Raw genomic sequence first — 25,139 nt, 5'->3', positions numbered from 1 at the left:
GGGGAGATAGGAAGAGATTTTTGGGGGAGATTGGGAGAGATTCTGGGGAGATAGGGAGAGATACTGTTGACAGGGAGAGGGGGAAGTACAACCAGGGATTTTAGTGGAACAGGGAGAGGCGTATGACCTGGCTGTTAACGGAAGAGGGAGAATTACGACGTGGTTACCGATGGGAAGGCAGTGGGTACGACGTGTTTACCGATGGAAGAAGAGGAGGAAGAGGAGGAGGAAGAGGAGGAGGAGGGAGAGGAGGAGGTACGAACGGGTTTTCTGGTGGGAGAGGAAGAAGAGGTGCCACTGGCTCCTGGTGGGAATAGGCGAGTAGGAAATGGTGTTAGAGTGGAGGAGAGACCCGAACGAGTGGCCTTCTGATGGAGGATGAGACGTTCTTGGAGCATTTGTGGTGTCTCTCTCGGACGAGGAGGAGGGAGGACCCGATTCTGACTTATCAGACCGATGATTATAAGGATGACTAGGTCGCTGTTGGAATGGGAGAGGAAAGGACTGGGTTCCTGACGGGCGTGGAAAAGGGTCAAATGAGTTCTTGGAGGGAAGAGAGAGAGAGAGAGAGAGAGAGAGAGAGAGAGAGAGAGAGAGAGAGAGAGAGAGAGAGAGAGAGAGAGAGAGAGAGAGAGAGAGCTTAAGATTTTGAGTGAGAAGAGGGAGGTAAACGAGATTTAGAGATGCGATTGGGTTTCTCTCGGGCGAGAGATAGACCCGTGAAAGATAAGAAGACGAACTGGAAGGAAGAAAAGAAGAGGAGAGTGGATGGGTGGGTGGGGGTTTGAGAAGAAAATTGGGGTAAATGAATTTGATGGAAAAGGGCAAAGAATCAGTGAGAAAGGACAGGAAAAAAAAAGCCCTTCAAGGAACGAAGATATCACTCAGAGTAAAGAAGAAAAATGAGAGAGAAAAAGAAGCGGATCTTTAAATGATTTCGTCTCTCGTATCTGACAAACCGAGACAAATGAAAAGTTCAACTAAGGACGTCGGCTGAATTTCCCCCTGTGTCTCGAACGGGTATTCGAAGGCTCCTGGTATGTGAGGAAAATGGATATCCGGGTTCGAAGAAAGTGGGACTGTTAGCTCCACTCCAGACAGTAGTACCCACGGCGAAGGTAATGGCTATATAGATAAGACCCAAGCTGTCTAAGATGAAGCCATATAACTGTGTCTTGTTCGTAGATCATGAACGATGACTTAGACAGGAAAATAGCTTAGGAGATCCGTGGAGCAATACATATGTATAGATTAGAAAACGATAAGATGAAGAAGATGAACGGTAAGAACATCACTTGTTTTGCTCAAGGCTTATCGTGTGAGAGGTCTCTCTCTCTATGTTGGAGCACCAGACGGTGAGATATTACATGACGTCTCGTCTGTCGAGATATATATACGATGGTGGGAGATGATAGAGGCCTCCAGGGAGAGGGCAGGGTGGACGAGATCTCCCAGCATGGACCACTTGCATAGTGAGAGTGTGTATATGTATATGCCTCTATATATGTATACACATACAGACAAACATGCAAATACATGTATGTTTGACATTACAGATACGCAACTGAATTCTACACGCACGCACAACAACAACACAATGACCAACACAAACAGATAAGTACCCAAACGCTTTCAGATTCACATAAAAAAAGCGTAAAACACGAATGGGCACATGCAGGCACACAAACACGTGTGTAAACACACACACACACACACACACACACACACACACACACACACACACACACACCTAGACTCAGACACATGCCAACACAAAGCCAAATGGAATTCCTTAAATTAAGTAAACTCAAATTCAACACAGAAATGATAGATGATAAACATCGGTGTCTTTTATTCTTTCTTTTTTTCCTGCTTGGCTGGCGATAAGTAGAACCAAAATACATCGAAGTGCGGAAACTGTGGGATGCATCGGCACACAGTTTGGAAAGATATGATCAACTTTTATGTAAATAGATATTCAAGACAGGACGATCGTCTTGAGGTAGCTGATAAAATCTGAGGCTTTCTGGGGATAATATTCCGATATTGGAAACAGTTCTGTCATAACAAAACCTATTTAGTGGGATGATTATGTTATAATGCTCAACGAATTGGGGAATTTTATGTTATGAGGCGGGGGAGGAGAGAGATGAGAGGAACTTGGGCAATGTATGAGGATATATGAGGGATAATGAGGAGATTCAAAGCACGTCTGTACGAGTGGGTGATGAGGAAAGGTATTAAGAGATTCGAGATAAACGGAAACGAAAGCATATCTTTTGATGACGTAAAGGGTCGCTAAGACGATAAGAAATTTCGTATTGCTGGAAGTATGTGGGTTGGGATGCTTTTCACACACACACACACACACACACACACACACACACACACACACACACACACACACACACACCACACACACCCATACACACCTACACACACACACTCACACACACACACATATATATATATATATATATATATATATATATATATATATATATATATATATATATATATATATTTTTTTTTTTTTTTTTCATACTATTCGCCATTTCCCGCGCTAGCGAGGTAGCGTTAAGAACAGAGAACTGGGCCGTAGAGGGAATATCCCCACCTGACCCCCTTCTCTGTTCCTTCTTTTGCAAAATGAAAAAAAAAAAAACAAGAAAGGGGAGGATTTCCAGCCACCCGCTCCCTCCCCTTTTAGTCGCCTTCTACGACACGCGGGAAATACGTGGGAAGTATTCTTTCTCCCCTATCCCCAGGGATAAACATATATATATATATATATATATATATATATATATATATATATATATATATATATGTTGAACGATATTGTATGGGAAAACATACCCCTGTAAGGAAAACTCGAGTGAGAGGATATATTAATCAGGATTCGGTAAGAATTTGAATGCCAGACTCTCAAAAGGCAGGAAGGCTTGTTGTTAGAGAGAGTTAGAGAGGGACGAGTGGGTTTCTAGCAATGGAACGAGAGGGACGAGTGGGTTTCTAGCAATGGAACGAGAGGGACGAGTGGGTTTCTAGCAATGGAACGAGAGGGACGAGTGGGTTTCTAGCAATGGAACGAGAGGGACGAGTGGGTTTCTAGCAATGGAACGAGAGGGACGAGTGGGTTTCTAGCAATGGAACGAGAGGGACGAGTGGGTTTCTAGCAATGGAACGAGAGGGACGAGTGGGTTTCTAGCAATGGAACGAGAGGGACGAGTGGGTTTCTAGCAATGGAACGAGAGGGACGAGTGGGTTTCTAGCAATGGAACGAGAGGGACGAGTGGGTTTCTAGCAATGGAACGAGAGGGACGAGTGGGTTTCTAGCAATGGAACGAGAGGGACGAGTGGGTTTCTAGCAATGGAACGAGAGGGACGAGTGGGTTTCTAGCAATGGAACGAGAGGGACGAGTGGGTTTCTAGCAATGGAACGAGAGGGACGAGTGGGTTTCTAGCAATGGAACGAGAGGGACGAGTGGGTTTCTAGCAATGGAACGAGAGGGACGAGTGGGTTTCTAGCAATGGAACGAGAGGGACGAGTGGGTTTCTAGCAATGGAACGAGAGGGACGAGTGGGTTTCTAGCAATGGAACGAGAGGGACGAGTGGGTTTCTAGCAATGGAACGAGAGGGACGAGTGGGTTTCTAGCAATGGAACGAGAGGGACGAGTGGGTTTCTAGCAATGGAACGAGAGGGACGAGTGGGTTTCTAGCAATGGAACGAGAGGGACGAGTGGGTTTCTAGCAATGGAACGAGAGGGACGAGTGGGTTTCTAGCAATGGAACGAGAGGGACGAGTGGGTTTCTAGCAATGGAACGAGAGGGACGAGTGGGTTTCTAGCAATGGAACGAGAGGGACGAGTGGGTTTCTAGCAATGGAACGAGAGGGACGAGTGGGTTTCTAGCAATGGAACGAGAGGGACGAGTGGGTTTCTAGCAATGGAACGAGAGGGACGAGTGGGTTTCTAGCAATGGAACGAGAGGGACGAGTGGGTTTCTAGCAATGGAACGAGAGGGACGAGTGGGTTTCTAGCAATGGAACGAGAGGGACGAGTGGGTTTCTAGCAATGGAACGAGAGGGACGAGTGGGTTTCTAGCAATGGAACGAGAGGGACGAGTGGGTTTCTAGCAATGGAACGAGAGGGACGAGTGGGTTTCTAGCAATGGAACGAGAGGGACGAGTGGGTTTCTAGCAATGGAACGAGAGGGACGAGTGGGTTTCTAGCAATGGAACGAGAGGGACGAGTGGGTTTCTAGCAATGGAACGAGAGGGACGAGTGGGTTTCTAGCAATGGAACGAGAGGGACGAGTGGGTTTCTAGCAATGGAACGAGAGGGACGAGTGGGTTTCTAGCAATGGAACGAGAGGGACGAGTGGGTTTCTAGCAATGGAACGAGAGGGACGAGTGGGTTTCTAGCAATGGAACGAGAGGGACGAGTGGGTTTCTAGCAATGGAACGAGAGGGACGAGTGGGTTTCTAGCAATGGAACGAGAGGGACGAGTGGGTTTCTAGCAATGGAACGAGAGGGACGAGTGGGTTTCTAGCAATGGAACGAGAGGGACGAGTGGGTTTCTAGCAATGGAACGAGAGGGACGAGTGGGTTTCTAGCAATGGAACGAGAGGGACGAGTGGGTTTCTAGCAATGGAACGAGAGGGACGAGTGGGTTTCTAGCAATGGAACGAGAGGGACGAGTGGGTTTCTAGCAATGGAACGAGAGGGACGAGTGGGTTTCTAGCAATGGAACGAGAGGGACGAGTGGGTTTCTAGCAATGGAACGAGAGGGACGAGTGGGTTTCTAGCAATGGAACGAGAGGGACGAGTGGGTTTCTAGCAATGGAACGAGAGGGACGAGTGGGTTTCTAGCAATGGAACGAGAGGGACGAGTGGGTTTCTAGCAATGGAACGAGAGGGACGAGTGGGTTTCTAGCAATGGAACGAGAGGGACGAGTGGGTTTCTAGCAATGGAACGAGAGGGACGAGTGGGTTTCTAGCAATGGAACGAGAGGGACGAGTGGGTTTCTAGCAATGGAACGAGAGGGACGAGTGGGTTTCTAGCAATGGAACGAGAGGGACGAGTGGGTTTCTAGCAATGGAACGAGAGGGACGAGTGGGTTTCTAGCAATGGAACGAGAGGGACGAGTGGGTTTCTAGCAATGGAACGAGAGGGACGAGTGGGTTTCTAGCAATGGAACGAGAGGGACGAGTGGGTTTCTAGCAATGGAACGAGAGGGACGAGTGGGTTTCTAGCAATGGAACGAGAGGGACGAGTGGGTTTCTAGCAATGGAACGAGAGGGACGAGTGGGTTTCTAGCAATGGAACGAGAGGGACGAGTGGGTTTCTAGCAATGGAACGAGAGGGACGAGTGGGTTTCTAGCAATGGAACGAGAGGGACGAGTGGGTTTCTAGCAATGGAACGAGAGGGACGAGTGGGTTTCTAGCAATGGAACGAGAGGGACGAGTGGGTTTCTAGCAATGGAACGAGAGGGACGAGTGGGTTTCTAGCAATGGAACGAGAGGGACGAGTGGGTTTCTAGCAATGGAACGAGAGGGACGAGTGGGTTTCTAGCAATGGAACGAGAGGGACGAGTGGGTTTCTAGCAATGGAACGAGAGGGACGAGTGGGTTTCTAGCAATGGAACGAGAGGGACGAGTGGGTTTCTAGCAATGGAACGAGAGGGACGAGTGGGTTTCTAGCAATGGAACGAGAGGGACGAGTGGGTTTCTAGCAATGGAACGAGAGGGACGAGTGGGTTTCTAGCAATGGAACGAGAGGGACGAGTGGGTTTCTAGCAATGGAACGAGAGGGACGAGTGGGTTTCTAGCAATGGAACGAGAGGGACGAGTGGGTTTCTAGCAATGGAACGAGAGGGACGAGTGGGTTTCTAGCAATGGAACGAGAGGGACGAGTGGGTTTCTAGCAATGGAACGAGAGGGACGAGTGGGTTTCTAGCAATGGAACGAGAGGGACGAGTGGGTTTCTAGCAATGGAACGAGAGGGACGAGTGGGTTTCTAGCAATGGAACGAGAGGGACGAGTGGGTTTCTAGCAATGGAACGAGAGGGACGAGTGGGTTTCTAGCAATGGAACGAGAGGGACGAGTGGGTTTCTAGCAATGGAACGAGAGGGACGAGTGGGTTTCTAGCAATGGAACGAGAGGGACGAGTGGGTTTCTAGCAATGGAACGAGAGGGACGAGTGGGTTTCTAGCAATGGAACGAGAGGGACGAGTGGGTTTCTAGCAATGGAACGAGAGGGACGAGTGGGTTTCTAGCAATGGAACGAGAGGGACGAGTGGGTTTCTAGCAATGGAACGAGAGGGACGAGTGGGTTTCTAGCAATGGAACGAGAGGGACGAGTGGGTTTCTAGCAATGGAACGAGAGGGACGAGTGGGTTTCTAGCAATGGAACGAGAGGGACGAGTGGGTTTCTAGCAATGGAACGAGAGGGACGAGTGGGTTTCTAGCAATGGAACGAGAGGGACGAGTGGGTTTCTAGCAATGGAACGAGAGGGACGAGTGGGTTTCTAGCAATGGAACGAGAGGGACGAGTGGGTTTCTAGCAATGGAACGAGAGGGACGAGTGGGTTTCTAGCAATGGAACGAGAGGGACGAGTGGGTTTCTAGCAATGGAACGAGAGGGACGAGTGGGTTTCTAGCAATGGAACGAGAGGGACGAGTGGGTTTCTAGCAATGGAACGAGAGGGACGAGTGGGTTTCTAGCAATGGAACGAGAGGGACGAGTGGGTTTCTAGCAATGGAACGAGAGGGACGAGTGGGTTTCTAGCAATGGAACGAGAGGGACGAGTGGGTTTCTAGCAATGGAACGAGAGGGACGAGTGGGTTTCTAGCAATGGAACGAGAGGGACGAGTGGGTTTCTAGCAATGGAACGAGAGGGACGAGTGGGTTTCTAGCAATGGAACGAGAGGGACGAGTGGGTTTCTAGCAATGGAACGAGAGGGACGAGTGGGTTTCTAGCAATGGAACGAGAGGGACGAGTGGGTTTCTAGCAATGGAACGAGAGGGACGAGTGGGTTTCTAGCAATGGAACGAGAGGGACGAGTGGGTTTCTAGCAATGGAACGAGAGGGACGAGTGGGTTTCTAGCAATGGAACGAGAGGGACGAGTGGGTTTCTAGCAATGGAACGAGAGGGACGAGTGGGTTTCTAGCAATGGAACGAGAGGGACGAGTGGGTTTCTAGCAATGGAACGAGAGGGACGAGTGGGTTTCTAGCAATGGAACGAGAGGGACGAGTGGGTTTCTAGCAATGGAACGAGAGGGACGAGTGGGTTTCTAGCAATGGAACGAGAGGGACGAGTGGGTTTCTAGCAATGGAACGAGAGGGACGAGTGGGTTTCTAGCAATGGAACGAGAGGGACGAGTGGGTTTCTAGCAATGGAACGAGAGGGACGAGTGGGTTTCTAGCAATGGAACGAGAGGGACGAGTGGGTTTCTAGCAATGGAACGAGAGGGACGAGTGGGTTTCTAGCAATGGAACGAGAGGGACGAGTGGGTTTCTAGCAATGGAACGAGAGGGACGAGTGGGTTTCTAGCAATGGAACGAGAGGGACGAGTGGGTTTCTAGCAATGGAACGAGAGGGACGAGTGGGTTTCTAGCAATGGAACGAGAGGGACGAGTGGGTTTCTAGCAATGGAACGAGAGGGACGAGTGGGTTTCTAGCAATGGAACGAGAGGGACGAGTGGGTTTCTAGCAATGGAACGAGAGGGACGAGTGGGTTTCTAGCAATGGAACGAGAGGGACGAGTGGGTTTCTAGCAATGGAACGAGAGGGACGAGTGGGTTTCTAGCAATGGAACGAGAGGGACGAGTGGGTTTCTAGCAATGGAACGAGAGGGACGAGTGGGTTTCTAGCAATGGAACGAGAGGGACGAGTGGGTTTCTAGCAATGGAACGAGAGGGACGAGTGGGTTTCTAGCAATGGAACGAGAGGGACGAGTGGGTTTCTAGCAATGGAACGAGAGGGACGAGTGGGTTTCTAGCAATGGAACGAGAGGGACGAGTGGGTTTCTAGCAATGGAACGAGAGGGACGAGTGGGTTTCTAGCAATGGAACGAGAGGGACGAGTGGGTTTCTAGCAATGGAACGAGAGGGACGAGTGGGTTTCTAGCAATGGAACGAGAGGGACGAGTGGGTTTCTAGCAATGGAACGAGAGGGACGAGTGGGTTTCTAGCAATGGAACGAGAGGGACGAGTGGGTTTCTAGCAATGGAACGAGAGGGACGAGTGGGTTTCTAGCAATGGAACGAGAGGGACGAGTGGGTTTCTAGCAATGGAACGAGAGGGACGAGTGGGTTTCTAGCAATGGAACGAGAGGGACGAGTGGGTTTCTAGCAATGGAACGAGAGGGACGAGTGGGTTTCTAGCAATGGAACGAGAGGGACGAGTGGGTTTCTAGCAATGGAACGAGAGGGACGAGTGGGTTTCTAGCAATGGAACGAGAGGGACGAGTGGGTTTCTAGCAATGGAACATGAGGGACGAGTGGGTTTCTAGCAATGGAACGAGAGGGACGAGTGGGTTTCTAGCAATGGAACGAGAGGGACGAGTGGGTTTCTAGCAAGGTAGAGAGAGAGGAACGAGAGGAGGGATCCTTTACTAGGAACAGGATGGACGAATGGCCTCCCAGCAGGGGAAAGAGAGAGCAGAGACTCTTCAGTGGGAAAGGACGATTACGTTTCTAGTAGGGAAGGGAGCGTAACGAGAGAGTTTCTAACTGGCTAGGAAGAGGAACGCTTGGTTACTTGGTTGGGAAGGTACGCTAGTTATTTGACGGGGCGCAGAGGGAGCGGCAAGGCTTCTGGCACAGAATGGAGGACTCCTTGAACCCTCGCGAGAGAGGGAGAGAGAGAGACGACTTAAGTTTCATTGAGGGAGGGGGTGAGGGTGAGGATCGACTGGGCTGCTGCCGGTGGCGGGCGAGGGAAGGGGGATGATTGGTTTTGAACTGGAGGGTCTGGAAGGAAGAAATGAAAAGAAGAAGAGCAAACAGAAAACAAGGAAGGAGGGATTGCACGGAAAGGGGAACTGAGTGAATCTTGGATGATTTTCGGCAAAGTGAATTAAAACTGACTTAATGGATAGAAAGAGGTGGAGATTGGACTGGGTCGGTAAAGGAAATCGAATTGAATGGAATAAAAACCCATCTCTCAGTGGAATAAAAACTTTTTGGGAAAAAACCCATCTCTCAGTGGAATAAAAAAATCTTTAGGAAAAAAAACCCATCTCTCAGTGGAATAAAAAATCTTTAGTTAAAAAAACCGATGGTTTATTGAGGTTCAGGTTAATACGAAAACTTAGAATTTGTCACAACTCGGTTTTCTTTTTATTAAATGTAAATCAAGCGACATAAGGAAGGTCTGTTGTGATCCCCGATTTAGAATCCATCTTTCTCAAAGTATTTCCGATACATCGTGAAGCACGCGGAAAATTCTTGAACTCAAGGGGGTGGGATATATATATAACCTTCCACTCCTCCATAACCAAGTACCTGTTACAAGAAAACAACAGTGGAAGGCAAACTTCCCCCTTTGCGTAGCCCATTTTCATAAAAGCTTCCTCCAAACTGCGTCGGAGTTGGGTGGCTTGCGGGGTTTCATGCTTCGCTGAGTTGACGATGGAATGCCAATTTGCTGTTTGCTTTTCCAGTGATTCTTTTTTTCCCTCTCTCTCTCTCTCTCTCTCTCTCTCTCTCTCTCTCTCTCTCTCTCTCTCTCTCTCTCTCTCTCTCTCTCTCTCTCTTTTTTGATGGGGATGGCGATGGTGTTGTTGTTCAGCACTGTTGTTTGTTCTATGACTTCTGTGGGTGGTTGAGGGGGTCTTTGGCCCGGCCCGGGCTGGTTTCCTTGCCTAACGAGGTCGGTAACTCGTAAGGGAGAGAGAGAGAGAGAGAGAGAGAGAGAGAGAGAGAGAGAGAGAGAGAGAGAGAGAGAGAGAGAGGTTCGTGTTGGATGTCTCGTCTTTCCATGTTGTTGTGGTGCGTGCGTTTCGCTGGCTATCAGGTGGTCGGGTCACGCCGCATCCAAGTGGAAGCTCGCTCACCTTAGACGAGGGTGTGTCACTGGGACGTCTGTCCCGTCACAGAACTTCTCACTCCCAAAGGAGCCCAAATGTCCCTGCTAATTGAAGTAGCGCAACCTTGGGATGCAGGAGCCTTTGAGAAGCGTCCTGGATAACACAAGGACACACTCTTAGAAACAGTTCCTTAAGTACTTATAAATAGATTGAATATATATATATATATATATATATATATATATATATATATATATATATATATATATATATATATATATATACATATTTCATACTATTCGCCACTTCCCGCGTTAGCGAGGTAGCGTTGAGAACAGAGGGTTGAGTCTTTGAGGGAATATCCTCACCAGGGAAGTATTCTTTCTCCCCTATTCCCAGAGATAATATATATATATATATATATATATATATATATATATATATATATATATATATATATATATATATATATATTTATTTATTTATTTATTTGTTTATTTATAGGTACACACAAATCCGACCGCGTCACATTAGGTAATCAGTTCTCAGCGAGCGCTTGCTTGCCTGGAGTGAAATATCAATATGTTCTCTTTCCTCTAGACGCCGTGGTAGACCACTCTCTCTCATGCCTCGCCTTCGGATGAAATTCTGAAGATAGACGAGACCTGTGTTTTCTGAGCTGCTTCACGAAGCGTTCGTGCAAAAGAATCCTTTTTTTTTTTTTCCTGTTCTCCGTGTAATACCACGGTTTGACAAAGCGCGTTATTTGGCCAGACTTTAAGGCGTGTCTTCGGTCCTTCACGGTGCATTAACTGATTAATTATGGATTATGTTCGCTTCGTCCCGTGAGTTAGGAACGTTGGTATAAAAGTTGTGAAGTGTATTTCCACGGTTCAACAGGGACGTGTTCGAATGTGTTTTCCCGCCCCCGCCCCCCCTCCCGCAAAAAAGAATATAATAGAAGAAAAAAAAAAGTTTCGAAACCTAATGGCCGTTTCATGGTTAATGATACGTTTGAAGCTCGATAGTCTCTCTCTCTCTCTCTCTCTCTCTCTCTCTCTCTCTCTCTCTCTCTCTCTCTCTCTCTCTCTCTCTCTCTCTCTCTCTCTCTCTTTTCATAAGTCTGTCTAGTCCCTCTCACTCGTTCATTTCAACCGTCTGTCTCCTTTCGATTCTCTTTCTCTTTCTACTCCTACCAATCTCCTTTCCCCTCTGTCTGTCTGTCTGTCTGTCTGTCTGTCTGTCTCTCTCTCTCTCTCTCTCTCTCTCTCTCTCTCTCTCTCTCTCTCTCTCTCTCTCTCTCTCTCTCTCTCTCGGACACACCACTTGAAATAAATCCCTCGTCGTTTCTTACTGAAATACCAAAATATAACTACCCCTCCCCCCACCCATGCATCCGCTCCATACGTGAAATGTAATTCTAGATTGAAACTAAATGCAGACAGGAAAGAAGTCATTTTAGGGGATTCTTTTTTTCTTTTCTACATAGATACGAATCTTCCTTTAACCCGGACGTCTTTTTTTTTTTCTTCTTCTGAGTGGTGCTCCCCCGAGAGTTTTGACGATGCTTTGGGCGCTATTGGTTGAGTGTGTCAGTATACGTGGTGGTCGTACGTCTGAGGGCGTCCGCCAGGGTGCACTGATTAGCTGCAGAATCAAGTGGGCTTGACGGTGAGGTGAGGGAGGGAGGAAGGGACACACACAAGCCTTCGTAAGGATGGGGTAAGATGAGAGAAACTTGAAGGTATGTGAGGATTGGAGAGGATGAAGGGTATGTGAGGATTGGGAAGGGGGAGGGGGGGAAACTTGAGGGTATATGAAGATTGGGAAAGGGTGAGGGGAACATGAGTTTTTGTGAGGATTGGGAAGGGCGAGGGGGAAACTTGAGGGTATATGAAGATTGGGGAAGGATGAGGGGAATATGAATTTATGTGAGGATTGGGAAGGATGAGTAGGGGGAACCTTGAAGGTATATGAGGATTGGGATGGATTAGAGAGAGGTGGAAATACATGAAGATTAGGGAGGCTGATAGAAACTTAAGATTGTGTGATCATTGGAAAGGATTGGAGAAACAATAATTGTACTTGTTCCACCATATATATATATATATATATATATATATATATATATATATATATATATATATATATATATATATATATATATATATATATATATATATATATATATATATATATATATATATATATATATATATATATTCTTAGATCTCTCGATTTGTTCCTCTACTGAATTTTTTCACACTATTTTCTTCCTTGCGCTCGTTCTTGGATACCTTTGATCGCGTTCTGACGATACCCACGTCTTCCTCCAAAATCATTAGAAGAAGATTCATATATGTATATTTTTTCCTCCTCATTTCCCTCCTCCTTCATGAGCGTCCTCTACGACCCCGAAGCCTCATCCCCAGAGGTATCTATACACACGGGAAAGATATTCCTTTGCTGATTCTTGGGCCTCAGAGTCTCTCCTGGGAATGACATGCTGCGGCTGACGCAGGGCGATGTTATGCAGAGGGCAAGGATATCTATCAGGATATCTATCAGGATATCTATCAGGATATCTATCAGGATATCTATCTGTCTAAGAGCCTCATGGGGATAGAGGGAACTCCTGACGTGGGAAGGTAAGGTAAGGGAAAGTGCACACACACGCACACACACGCAACACACACACACACACACACACACACACACACACACACGCACACAGTTTTGGTACGTGAAATTAAAAGCCATCGTGACGCTAATGTCACATTTAATGTCCTTCTTTAACCCAGACATTATGAACCTAATATACACGTCCTCGCCCACACAGGGAAATTAATCGCCTACTTTGCATATCCCAGTTACTGAAATCCCCTTTCGTCATCCCTTTTAATCATGGTGTCCAAAAGGGTCTGGATGCGTAAATCCAAGCGGTAAATTTCCTACCCCAATAGTGGAAAAAAGTAAATAAATACATTGCGGCACTGCAGGTACCAGTGTACATCCATCGCGAGGAACTTTCCTCGTCAACACAAGTTTTCCAAACGAGTTTTCGGGAATCGTGTAAGTTAACATTATATTAGGCCATCGTGCATTATGTGCTGGCGAGACTTCACCCTCCCTCCCTCTCCCTCCTCCTTCCCTCAGTGACAGGTGTGTGTGTGTGTGTGTGTGTGTGTGTGTGTGTGTGTGGGTTGGGGTGGGGGTTTGGGAAAAGGGGGCACTGTACAACAGCTTGGCTGTCATGACGAGTGTGTGTTGGTTCAGCTTTGCCGTCGTGGCTGCTGTCTTGATACAGCTTATCCCTGCTGACTGTTGTGAGGTCAGAACTTAAGCTTGATGACTGTTGTGAGGTCAGAACTTAGCCCTGCTGACTGTTGTGAGGTCAGAACTTAGCCCTGCTGACTGTTGTGAGGTCAGAACGTAGCCCTGCTGACTGTTGTGAGGTCAGAACGTAGCCCTGCTGACTGTTGTGAGGTCAGACCTTAGCCATGATGACTTGTAAGGTCAGAACTTGGCCCTGATGACTGTTGTGAGGTCAGACCTTAGCCCTAATGACTTGTGAGGTCAGAACTTGGCCCTGATGACTATTATGAGGTGAGAAATTGGCCCTTATCAATGTTGTGAGGTCAGAACTTGGCCCTGATGACTGTTGTGAGGGCTGGACTTAAGCTTGATGACTGTCACAATGGTAAAACTTAACTGTGATGACCCCAAATTGTAATACAGTTTGGTTGGGATGACCTGCTTGTTGGCAGATGTGCTGGTATAACCTGTCTAGGTCGAATGGATGCGGTACAACCCACTGGCGATTGACGGATGTGGCGAATTTGAGCTCATTATACGAGTTTTCTAATGAGAGTACCAAGTGCAAAGCGAACTACGGTGTCTGCTGGTTCGTTCACCCGAAGCGGAACTGCACTGCTCGCTGTGGGAGGAAATTCACGGAGTCCAATTCAGGTTCAAAAAGTTCACCGGGAAATGACAAATTGGTTTTCCATGGTGTAATAAACATCTGGCGCGTGAGGAGGGGGAAAAAAAATTTCGTCCGTAACATTCTGTAACGCACACACACACACACACACACACACACACACACACACACACATATTTATCTAATACACCCGCAGGTAAGGAAGTACACATAGCGGTCGAGGGGAAAAAAATCCACTGTGGGTACAACAGGCAATCCACTGTGGATACAGCAGCTAGTCCACTGTGGATACAGCAACTAATCCACTATTGATACAACAGCCAATTCACTGTAGATACAGAGCAGTTAATCCACGGCGGATACAGCTGCTCCTCCACAGCGAATACAGCAGTTCTTCCACAGTGGATACAGCAGCTCTGCCATAGCGAATACAGCAGCTTGTCCACAGTGGACATGAGAGAGAGAGAGAGAGAGAGAGAGAGAGAGAGAGAGAGAGAGAGAGAGAGAGAGAGAGAGAGAGAGAGAGAGAGACATGAAAAACGACAGGCATTAGAATTTTTCCCGTCATTTTTCACCAAAGCCGACCATCATAAAGTATTATGAAAAAAATTCTTTCATTTGCGGTTTCATCTGGTCTTTATAAACTCCCATGCCAGCAGCTGGCTGATTCGTACATGCCCGAGTTTCTTTTTTCTCTTTTTTTAAACACAGAAATTAGCGTTGTTATCAGCGTTGCAGACTCAGGTCACGTTAACACACAACACTTGATGATCGTTCATAACCTTACGCATCTCCATTCCCAGGGGGGACGTGTGGTTGTTCATAACTATTCCCAGGGGGGACGTGTGGTTGTTCATAACTATTCCCAGGGGGGACGTGTGGTTGTTCACAACCATTCCCAGGGGGGACGTGTGGTTGTTCACAACCATTCCCAGGGGGGACGTGTGGTTGTTCACAACCATTCCCAGGGGGGACGTGTGGTTGTTCATAACCATTCCCAGGGGGGACGTGTGGTTGTTCATAACCATTCCCAGGGGGGACGTGTGGTTGTTCATCTCCATTCCCAGGGGGGACGTGTGGTTGTTCACAACCATTCCCAGGGGGGACGTGTGGTTGTTCATAACCATTCCCAGGGAGGACGTGTGGTTGTTCATAACCATTCCCGGGGGGACGTGTGGTTGTTCATAACCATTCCCAGGGAGGACGTGTGGTTGTTCATAACTCATCCCCAGGAACGTATGGTTGTTGACAGTCATACACAACCATACACATGGACGAATGGTTGTTGACAGCCATACACAACCATACACAAGGACGGATGGTTTTTGACAGCCATACACAACCATACCCAAGGACGGATGGTTGTTGACAGCCATACACAACCATACCTAAGGACGAATGGTTGTTGACAGCCATACACAACCATACCCAAGGACGAATGGTTGTTGACAGCCATACACAACCATACCCAAGGACGAATGGTTGTTGACAGCCATACACAACCATACACAAGGATGAATGGTTGTTGACAGCCATACACAACCATACACAAGGACGAATGGTTGTTGACAGCCATACACAACCATACCCAAGGACGAATGGTTGTTGACGGCCATACACAACCATACCCAATGACGAATGGTTGTTGACGGCCATACACAACCATACCTAAGGACATATTGTTGTTGATAACGAGTCACAATCAATCCAGGGACACGTTCAAGTGTGCCAGATATAAACATCTTGGAAGACAGCAGTTAACAAGCAATGTCACACGATCAACATTATTTCAAAAAAGTGATTCTCACGTGTGTTTTGCCTTGCCTCATAAAATGAAGAGAGATATGCAACGCAGTGTTGTGGCATTTGTTTCCCCGAGTCCAGCAAGACTTCAATTAGTTACAATACACCTCATTAGAGTAAGACCCAGCTGGGGCAATATTCCTCTTCATGAACTCCCACGTTTTTCCTACCCTGCAAATACTGCTCGGCATCTATATCATTATGTTGTTTGTCTTCTAAGTTTAATTTCCCGAGAAAGCAGAACAAAATCCTTGTCTGGTCCATGATCTTCATTTGTTTGGGGAGAAAAGCTCATAGAAATAAACTTCTGAAGATGAATGCACCATGTGTATATATGTATATATATATATATATATATTCCCGGGGAATAAAAGTGAATCTCGGTCCCCGCATCCACAATATATTTCTCTTATCTATTTCATTTGTTTCCGAGGATCTCCTCGAGGAGTTTCGATCTCAGAGACATTGTTAGCTCGAGTAAATTTTAGTGTCGCGAGGCCTTGAGGATCCCTCGTGTCGTATGACGGGGATGACTGGGCGTCTGTGGACGCCAAGGAGAGAGGAACGAGCTGTGCTCCGCTGAGGGAGGGAGAGGAACGAGTGGGGCTCGGTGAGGGAGGGAAGGAGAGGAACGAGTGGGACTCGGTGAAGGAGGGAAGGAGAGGAACGATGAGGCTTTGGTGAGAGAGTAAGAGGAACGAGTGATGCTCTGATGAGGGAGGGAGAGTGAGGGAGGGAGAGGAACGATAAGGCTTTGATGAGGGAGGGAGAGTGAGGGAGTGAGAGGGACGAGTGAGGCTTTGATGAGGGAGGGAGAGTGAGGGAGTGAGAGGGACGAGTGGGTCTCCAGCGCGCAGGAACTTGTATACCCCCCTGTCGGTGCCAAGCATCTGTCTGACGACAGCCGGTTACCAGCACCTGTAATGAGCCGGAACAGCTGGCGGCGAAAATAGCGGTGCAACATTTGTCTCAGCAGCGCTTGATAAGGAGAGAGAGAGAGAGAGAGAGAGAGAGAGAGAGAGAGAGAGAGAGAGAGAGAGAAGAGAGAGAGAGAGAGAGAGAGAGGTCTAAGATACGGTATTAGTAGTACATTTCTCATATACATTTATCACACTAGATAGATATTGTCATGGAAAGGTTTCGTGCAGTGTGTGTCAGTGTTATGATGAGCAATGCGAATGTGATGCAAGAAATCAATGTTTGGTATGATCTCAGGGTGAGGTACAATGGGGCGGTATGAGAGGGTGGTATGATGGGATGGTATGATAGATTGGTAGGATGGGATGGTTATGGCAAACTGATGTGATGGAGGTGGCATGATAGTGATGAAGAAATGATGGGTTGGCGTGATATGTCAATACCAGTACCCTCTGGTGCAGCAGATAACCCTGAGAACTTGTATGTTACAGTACTTCCGTCAAAGCATCATTACGAGGTGCTGGGAACGTTCTGCGCTGAGTTGTGAAGGAAAAGCTGTGTGTAACGTATGTACGATGGGAGTAATGACCCGGTCTTCTCCTGTAAGTCCTCTGGGATGCATCACACGAGGAGATCAACCAACGCAGCTAGTGTGTGTGTGTGTGTGTGTGTGTGTGTGTGTGTGTGTGTGTGTGTGTGTGTGTGTGTGTGTACCTCTACTGGATTGCCTGGGGCTGCTGGAGACGGTGTCGAGGAGGAGGAGGAGAAGGAGGAGGAGTAGGAGGAGGAGGAGGAGGAGGAGGAGGAGGAGGAGGAGAAGGAGGAGGAGTAGGAGGAGGAAAAAGAGGAAGAAGAAGGAGAAGAAAAAAAGTTCTTGAAAGAGAGGAGGAGGAAGAGAAGGATGAATAGATGGAGGGAAGACGTAGTGAAACAAGAAGGAGAAACAAGAAGAATAGATGGGAATAAAACGATGATTTTGATGATCAAGATGAGGAAGAGACCTTTCCATGAGGGAGAATGAATATCATAGAAAAAAATATAGACGAGGTGGCCGAAGATCTGCTGCAGGAGTTGTCAACGAAGGCGACGAGCGTAGCCAGATTACAACCTGGTATATGTTGTAGAGTGAAATGACTTCGCGCTACAACGTAGCGAGAAAACGTTGATAAGAATCTTTCTACATCCTGTATGATTTCCGCCCTATGTACCAGCTTGACTCTAGGGGAAAAGGGGAGGGGGAAAAAAAGATGTAAGAAAACGGGGGCAAAGTATTTTTACAATATCATAATTTTAAAGGGAAACACACGGGGAAAGAAAGACCCTTGAATCTACTTACTTGGGAGATAAACTCTTTTTTTTTTTTCTTTCTTTTTTAACTGCTGTAGCTCTACAGACATCGAGGGACATGTACTTTTGCTTCGTTCACATTGAACTGAATTCCTTCCGGAGAACCTCAGGGTGGGATGGGGGGATGTGGGGGGAAGGCCGGTGCTTCAGGGCTTGAGAGAGAGAGAGAGAGAGAGAGAGAGAGAGAGAGAGAGAGAGAGAGAGAGAGAGTCGCCGATAACGATGAGGGAACGTATCTATCTATTTCGCCTGTGTCCCGTGGAAACGAACCCGGATCACTGGGCGTGAATATTCCGAGGACGTCTCATCCGCAGGGCTAATTATATCAGCTCGTTAAGGCTGATGGCATGTCTTGATGGCATTGCCAGAGAGAGAGAGAGAGAGAGAGAGAGAGAGAGAGAGAGAGAGAGAGAGAGAGAGAGAGAGGTATAATGATGACAATGTCAGTGTGAATAATTGTACGATTATAATAAGTTTTTCTTTTCTTTTATATATATGCTTGACTTTCCTCGTGTGAGCTATGAATTAAAAAGCATTCTCTCTCTCTCTCTCTCTCTCTCTCTCTCTCTCTCTCTCTCTCTCTCTCTCTCTCTCTCTCTCTCTCTCTCTCTCTCTCTCTCTCCCACCACTCCTAGTCTTCCTTCCACTCCTGTATGGAAGAGCCATACAGGGAAAAACTCCAACTGTGGCAGTTGCGAGCCGTGTTCCCTCTCCGTGATCAAGAGCAGAAATCTCATGGTAGAGACATGTATGTGCTGGAACGCACCCGATGACGAAAGTTTCTTAAAGAGCGTGTACCCCCGCCCCTCTCTGGCTGGCTGGGTTCCAGACACACCCCCCGCCATGCTCTGGACAGAACCTCTCTTGATGGTAGAACATCGCTCAACAAACACGAGATCAAGAAGTAGATCACGAAAGTTGGTCTCACCTCGTCAAGGAAAGTCCACAGAGGGCGGTGTTTACACTAAGCTGGTAAACTTCTTAACTTGGCGGCTGGTCGAGGGCAACATGGAACCGAATCATCGGCCTGGAAGAAAGAAGTTTACCCGGCAATGCTCGCCTCAACCCGTCATTCCTTTGATGATTCAGTCATTTTTCGTATCGGCTTCTACCCACCCGCACAGGACGCCCTTTTTGATGTTGATTGGTAGAATGAGCCGTAGGCTACCTCTTTAGCTACCAGAGTCACCAAGGCCATCAATTGTCAAGCTACATCCACCGATGGAAATGCCTCTTAACACCTTCGTCAGGCGTAAGGTGATAAGTCGTAGATCACAAGACGCTCTCGCTATATACATGGCCCAATGGTGAAGGCGTCGATGTCATATGACAACTTGTGAGGGGAGCAAAGCTGCAACCTTGATGACTCCTGAAATACGTCTTGGTTCATCAAGATAACTCTTTCGTTTACCGAGGCCAAACTCGACGTAAACGATGCCTCACAATTTTTTTTTTTTTTTTCATTTCGGGATAACTTCGTCGGCAAGTCGACCGGCGACCGTAATTGGATCACATTCAAATTGGCTTTTGCTCTCGTTGTGTAGACTATTAGTAGAGAGAGACAGAGGGAGGAGGCCGACTAAAAGTACATGAAAGCCCTAATTAGCAGCACAAAGAACCAGAGCCTCCAGCGGTGGCGTGTCAGTAGCAGCAGCAGCAGCAGCAACAGCAGCAGCAGATTAATGTCAAACGCGTTAACATTTCATCTTAACTTTGCTGTAAGGCTAACGGCAAGTCCCGCGCCTCTCACCTTTGTTTCTCAGAGACCGTACTTAGTCTATGATGCCCGGATGATCATGCCCGATGGCCCAACATAAATCCATGTCCCGGTGATTATATATTGACCCGACCATGACCTCCAGTAGCCAGATGACGGCCCGTGACCCCCTCTATGAACTAAATCAGTGTTCTCAGCCCTCCAGACCTACTCTAGCCAGGTAATTAGTTGGGTGGGTCATTACACCTCAGTGCAGGATATCATTCCCACCGTCTCATTTCTATGACCCTCATCTGAGATACAGGAACTGGGTTCTTGGTTTCCGAGCTGGACTGGAATATTAAAAAAGATAAATGAATATTTCATTACCACAAATACTTTACACCCTCTTTACAACTGGGGTCTTTGACTTTCAGGAGGAAAAAAATGATTAAGAGTATGCAATAATGTGCTTAATCAACCATCGTGATTAAAGATTAAAAATTCAAGACTAAGATAACCTTTGATATCGAGATAACACAACTATATTCTCCTATATCATCCATGCTGACTAGGAAACCAAGGACGGTGACCCAGCACAACAAACAGCTTCTAACAACCAGAGCCTGTTGACCTCGCATGAATAACAATACGCGCGGGAAGGAGAATCTTGACCCCTCATGAACTCCTGCTCCACCAGCCGAACAACACACTCATGAACCGGAGTGATGAAGACTTATGACCTCCTCGTCCTCCTCATAATAAACAGGTTGGCCCTGAAAGACATCAATCAACTCACAAGTAAAAAAAAAATTTCCTGACACCGTAAGAGAAAACGTGTCTGTGGTGGGAGTCTGGGGTCAATATCTCCTCGAGGGTGAAGGAAAAGCGAGTATGACCTCGAGGGTAAAAAAAATAAAAAGATCTAGGTATGTTCTTGAGGTACAGAGATGCAGGTATGTGGTCGAGGGATAGAGAGGTAATTACGTCCTGGAGGGAGGGATATAGAAGGAAGGGATAGAAAGGTAGGCAAGTCCTTGAAGAAGTGATAGAAAGGCAGGCAAGTCCTCGAAGAAGGGATAGAAAGGCAGGCAAGACCTCGAGGAAGGGATAGAAAGGCAGGCAAGTCCTCGAGGAAAGGATAGAAAGGCAGGCAAGGCCTCGATGAAAGGATAGAAAGGCAGGCAAGTCCTCGAGGAAAGGATAGAATGGCAGGCAAGTCCTCGAAGAAGGGGATAGAAAGGCAGGCAAGGCCTCGAGAAAAGGATAGAAAGGCAGGCAAGGCCTCGAAGAAGGGATAGAAAGGCAGGCAAGTCCTCGAAGAAGTGATTGAAAGGCAGGCAAGTCCTCGAGGAAAGGATAGAAAGGCAGGCAAGTCCTCGAGGAAGGGATAGAGAGGCAGGCATGGCCTCGAAGTAGAGATAGAGATCTAGGTAGCAAAGGAGTATCAATCCACGGGTCCACTTCCCACACATATTTACTTTTATGTATCCCGGCGACTCTGCCTGAGCCTCTGATCATCCAAGTGGCGTGTGTTCAAAGGATATCTGAGGGACGGCCGGCTGGGCTGGTGGTGAGGAGGAGGAGGAGGAGGAGGAGACTCGCTGGTCATTCCCGTAAGTGACTCGGTTTTTTCTTTTTTTTTACTCTTTCTATAAACTAAGAATCACTCGTCCCCCCCACCCCTTCCTGTCACCAATCAATCCAACCCCCACCCCCTTCCCCCACTCCTCCAATCTCAACTCCTTCTACTTCCAGTCAACTAGCAGTAGGCACTGAAATAATCTATCGTCCTCTCTCTCTCTCTCTCTCTCTCTCTCTCTCTCTCTCTCTCTCTCTCTCTCTCTCTCTCTCTCTCTCTCTCTCTCTCTCTCTCTCTCTCTCTCTCTCTCTCTCTCTCTCTCTCTCTCTCTCTCTCTCTCTCTCTACTCTCTCTCTTACTCTCTCTCGACCAAGAGTAGAGCTTTTCATCACGGAGGAATATCTTGGATTCCATTTCCTGCGTCTCAGTACGTCTGTCTGGTAAGGAGTTTTCATTTACTTTATCGTCAGGGCAGCTCAAGGAAACGAACAACATTTGTTTTGTTTCGACACCAGCGGGGAAATAGAGAGGCAGCTGAGTTAGGGGCGTCCCGCCGTGTTTTGTGGGGACGCTAGGAGAATACCCTCTCCCATCCTCCCCTCGGTCCCCCCCCTCTCTCTCTCTCTCTCTCTCTCTCTCTCTCTCTCTCTCTCTCTCTCTCTCTCTCTCTCTCTCTTCTCTCTTTTAGGGTGAAGAAGACCGTGGTGGCTGGCATATCTGGTTGAGAGAGAGAGAGAGAGAGAGAGAGAGAGAGAGAGAGAGAGAGAGAGAGAGAGAGAGAGAGAGAGAGAGAGAGAGAGAGAGAGAGAGAGAGAGAGAGAGAGAGAAACCACTATCTTTACAAGGATCAGGTTGATACCCCCCCTTTTTTTTTTTTTCTTTTCCCCGGGAATGTATAGTCGAGTATGACTCACGGAGGGGAAGGCAGTGGGTCGACTCTCTTGTTTCTCACCATAAAACTCAGTAGGGTCCGTGGTTGTTAATGCCACTTCCTGGGCTTCCATATCGAGGTTTGTTTGTATGTAGACGTCTCTTAGTCGCCTCATAAAGATGTACGTAATTCCCTCTGGTCATGTTCGCTGTTGTTCTCTTTGAGTTTCATGATTTGCTGCTCTGTTAGAGAAGAGGCGCCTCCCCAATGCCTGGTTAAACCCATATGGCTTAGCTTCGAAAAATTTCCGTCTGTTACGCTTTGATATATATATATATATATATATATATATATATATATATATATATATATATATATATATATATATATATATATATATATATATATTATACATATTAGCCATTTCCCGCGTTAGCGAGGTAGCGTAAAGAACAGAGAACTGAGCCTTGGAGGGTATATTCCCACTTGGCCCCCTTCTCTGTTCCTTGTTTTGGTAAGAAAAAGATTATACATATATATATATATATATATATATATATATATATATATATATATATATATATATATATATATATATATATATATATATATATATATATATATATAATCCTTGCTACGTATAGCAGTCACGATCCTTGCCTTAAGGACGTAACATTAGAGAAGGCAGCAATACAGCGTCGCCTCCTGACATGTAATTTCCTGTCGTGTATACAATGCCAGAGGGAGTCGGTGTCGGCAGCTTTGAGTCGGGAGTCGGCAGCTGTGTGTGTCTCTGCGTGTGAGTCGGGTGAGGTAATTTCTTAATCGGGGGTCGGCAGCTGTGAGTCGTCGGGGGGGGAGGGGGGAAAGGGGAGTCAGCAGCTGTAGAACAAATTCGAGACCTGTGACTCGGATTCAGCAGTTGTGAGCGAGGGGGAAGGAGCTGGTGGGTGGGTGGGGTTTTACCTCTGGTGCAGCCACAGCCAAGAGACCCCAATTAGCGGTTCTTGGCCTGGAACAAAGTCGCACTCAGTCTTCCGGGCCCTCTCTCTCTATATATATACATACATATATATATATATATCAAGCACGTCACAGTGTGCGACAGTTGAATGAGGCTGTTGAGCTACACTCAAGCACTCCACAGTGAACGAGAGTTGGAGGAAGTTTGCCCAGCATCATGCGCAATAACGCGAGGCAGTTGTTTAAGTCTGTCAAGCGCGAGAACTTTACAGTGCGAGACAGTTAAGTGTGTCAGACCAGTTGAAAGTGTCTGTCAGACTTTAAACACTTTCCAGTGCGCATTTCACTGTGTCGGAGGAGCATCGGGTCCTAAACAAGATGTGGAGGATTCGACAGGCTTAACGAACGTCAAATAATTTTGTAGATATGCGAAAGTTAAATCCGTTTCTCGTGTACTGTGGCAAGCTGCTGTGTCTCAAGGTTAAAAAAAATATATATCCTTTGTTAGATACAAATCAAAATCACTGGAATATTAGGTTCAGGAATTTTACATTTAGTATGAAGAAAACTGCACAGGTGCCATGAAACTCAGCCCTTACCAAAGAGAGTTAGCAAAGCTATTAACTCATACTTTCTTATTAAACTCTTTAATTTCATCATGAAATTTCAGTATGAAACACCCCTTGATACTGATCATGAAGCACGGTATAGTATAGTTCATGCTACTAGATGGCAGAACTTTTTTTTTCATGTGGAATAAAGTTACTGATTTGATGAAATTGATGCCATTGGCGTTGCCAGGGGGGAGGGTTAATGGTATTCAGTGGTAGGCACCACTTGGAGATAACAGTGCTAATAGCTTAGTGGAGGTTATCAGCAGTGGCGGAGATGATAGTCCTCATGGATCGCAGTGGAAGGTACCAGTGTAGGTTTATTCGCAGTGGTGGATATAATACAACACCCATGAATCGCGGTGGGAAAGTGTACCAGTGTTGGCGGAAGTAAGAACAATATTTGATTCACAGTGTAGTGGACACCACTGGTGGTACTGCATAGGACTTAGGGCCTCGTTCATTCACATGGGATAAACCAGCTTATCCCACCTTGGCTGAGGTATGACCCGGGAATCACACATTCCTTTCCCTCCCCGCCTCCCTACAGTGACCTGGATTGACGCCCCTCCCGACATAACCAGACGCGTCATGTCTCAAAAACCGGATTACATTCTGACATCAGGATTACAGGTCGGATTTATGTAGTTACGGCAGACTTGCTCGTACACGACAAGATCCTGTTACGAGAAATTTTGCTCGAGATGATAAATGCGCTTCCCCTTCCTTCCTCCTCCCCCCCCCCCCCACCCGTGTTCCACGTGCTGACCACGCTGGTCCCCCCCCCGGGGGGGGGGGTCTTTTATGATGTGGCAGACAGCCAAGTTGCTGTGTGTGTGTGTGTGTGTGTGTGTCCCCCCCCCCCCCCCCCCCTCCTCCCGCCAGGGTGCATGACCTCATCTGTGAAGGATGCAGGAAAGGCGGAGGGAGGAGGGAGGCGAGGGAGGAGGGAGGCGAGGGAGGGATGGGGGGGGGGGGGTTTAAGTAACTAACGACCCATTTCCTCGGGCTCCGTACGAGTTACAGGTGGGGGGGGTAGGGTAGGGGGAGATGGGGGGGGGAACCGAACTCTTTGACTAACTCATAAGATTCTTATTCTTTTTTTTTTTTTCTTAAATGATTTACGTTGATTTATGTCCGAGCACCAGCCAGGCCGGCGCTCCACGTGCCGGAAATTCTCAGTCTAACGCTGAAGAATGATGGCATTTATTTCTTCGAAGGATCAGAAAGGGGGGGGAGGGGGTAGGATTATGGCGAATGACGTCGATAGACTTACGTTCGTTTCTATTATGTTGTGCGTGGCACCCACTCGCTTCGTCTTCGTAAGGGGGTTGTGGGAGCATTCAGGCCCGAATAAACTCCGG

Source organism: Panulirus ornatus, chromosome 63 (assembly GCF_036320965.1).
Source record: "Panulirus ornatus isolate Po-2019 chromosome 63, ASM3632096v1, whole genome shotgun sequence".
In the NCBI taxonomy this organism is placed as follows: domain Eukaryota; kingdom Metazoa; phylum Arthropoda; class Malacostraca; order Decapoda; family Palinuridae; genus Panulirus; species Panulirus ornatus.
This window is presented reverse-complemented; position numbering follows the sequence as displayed.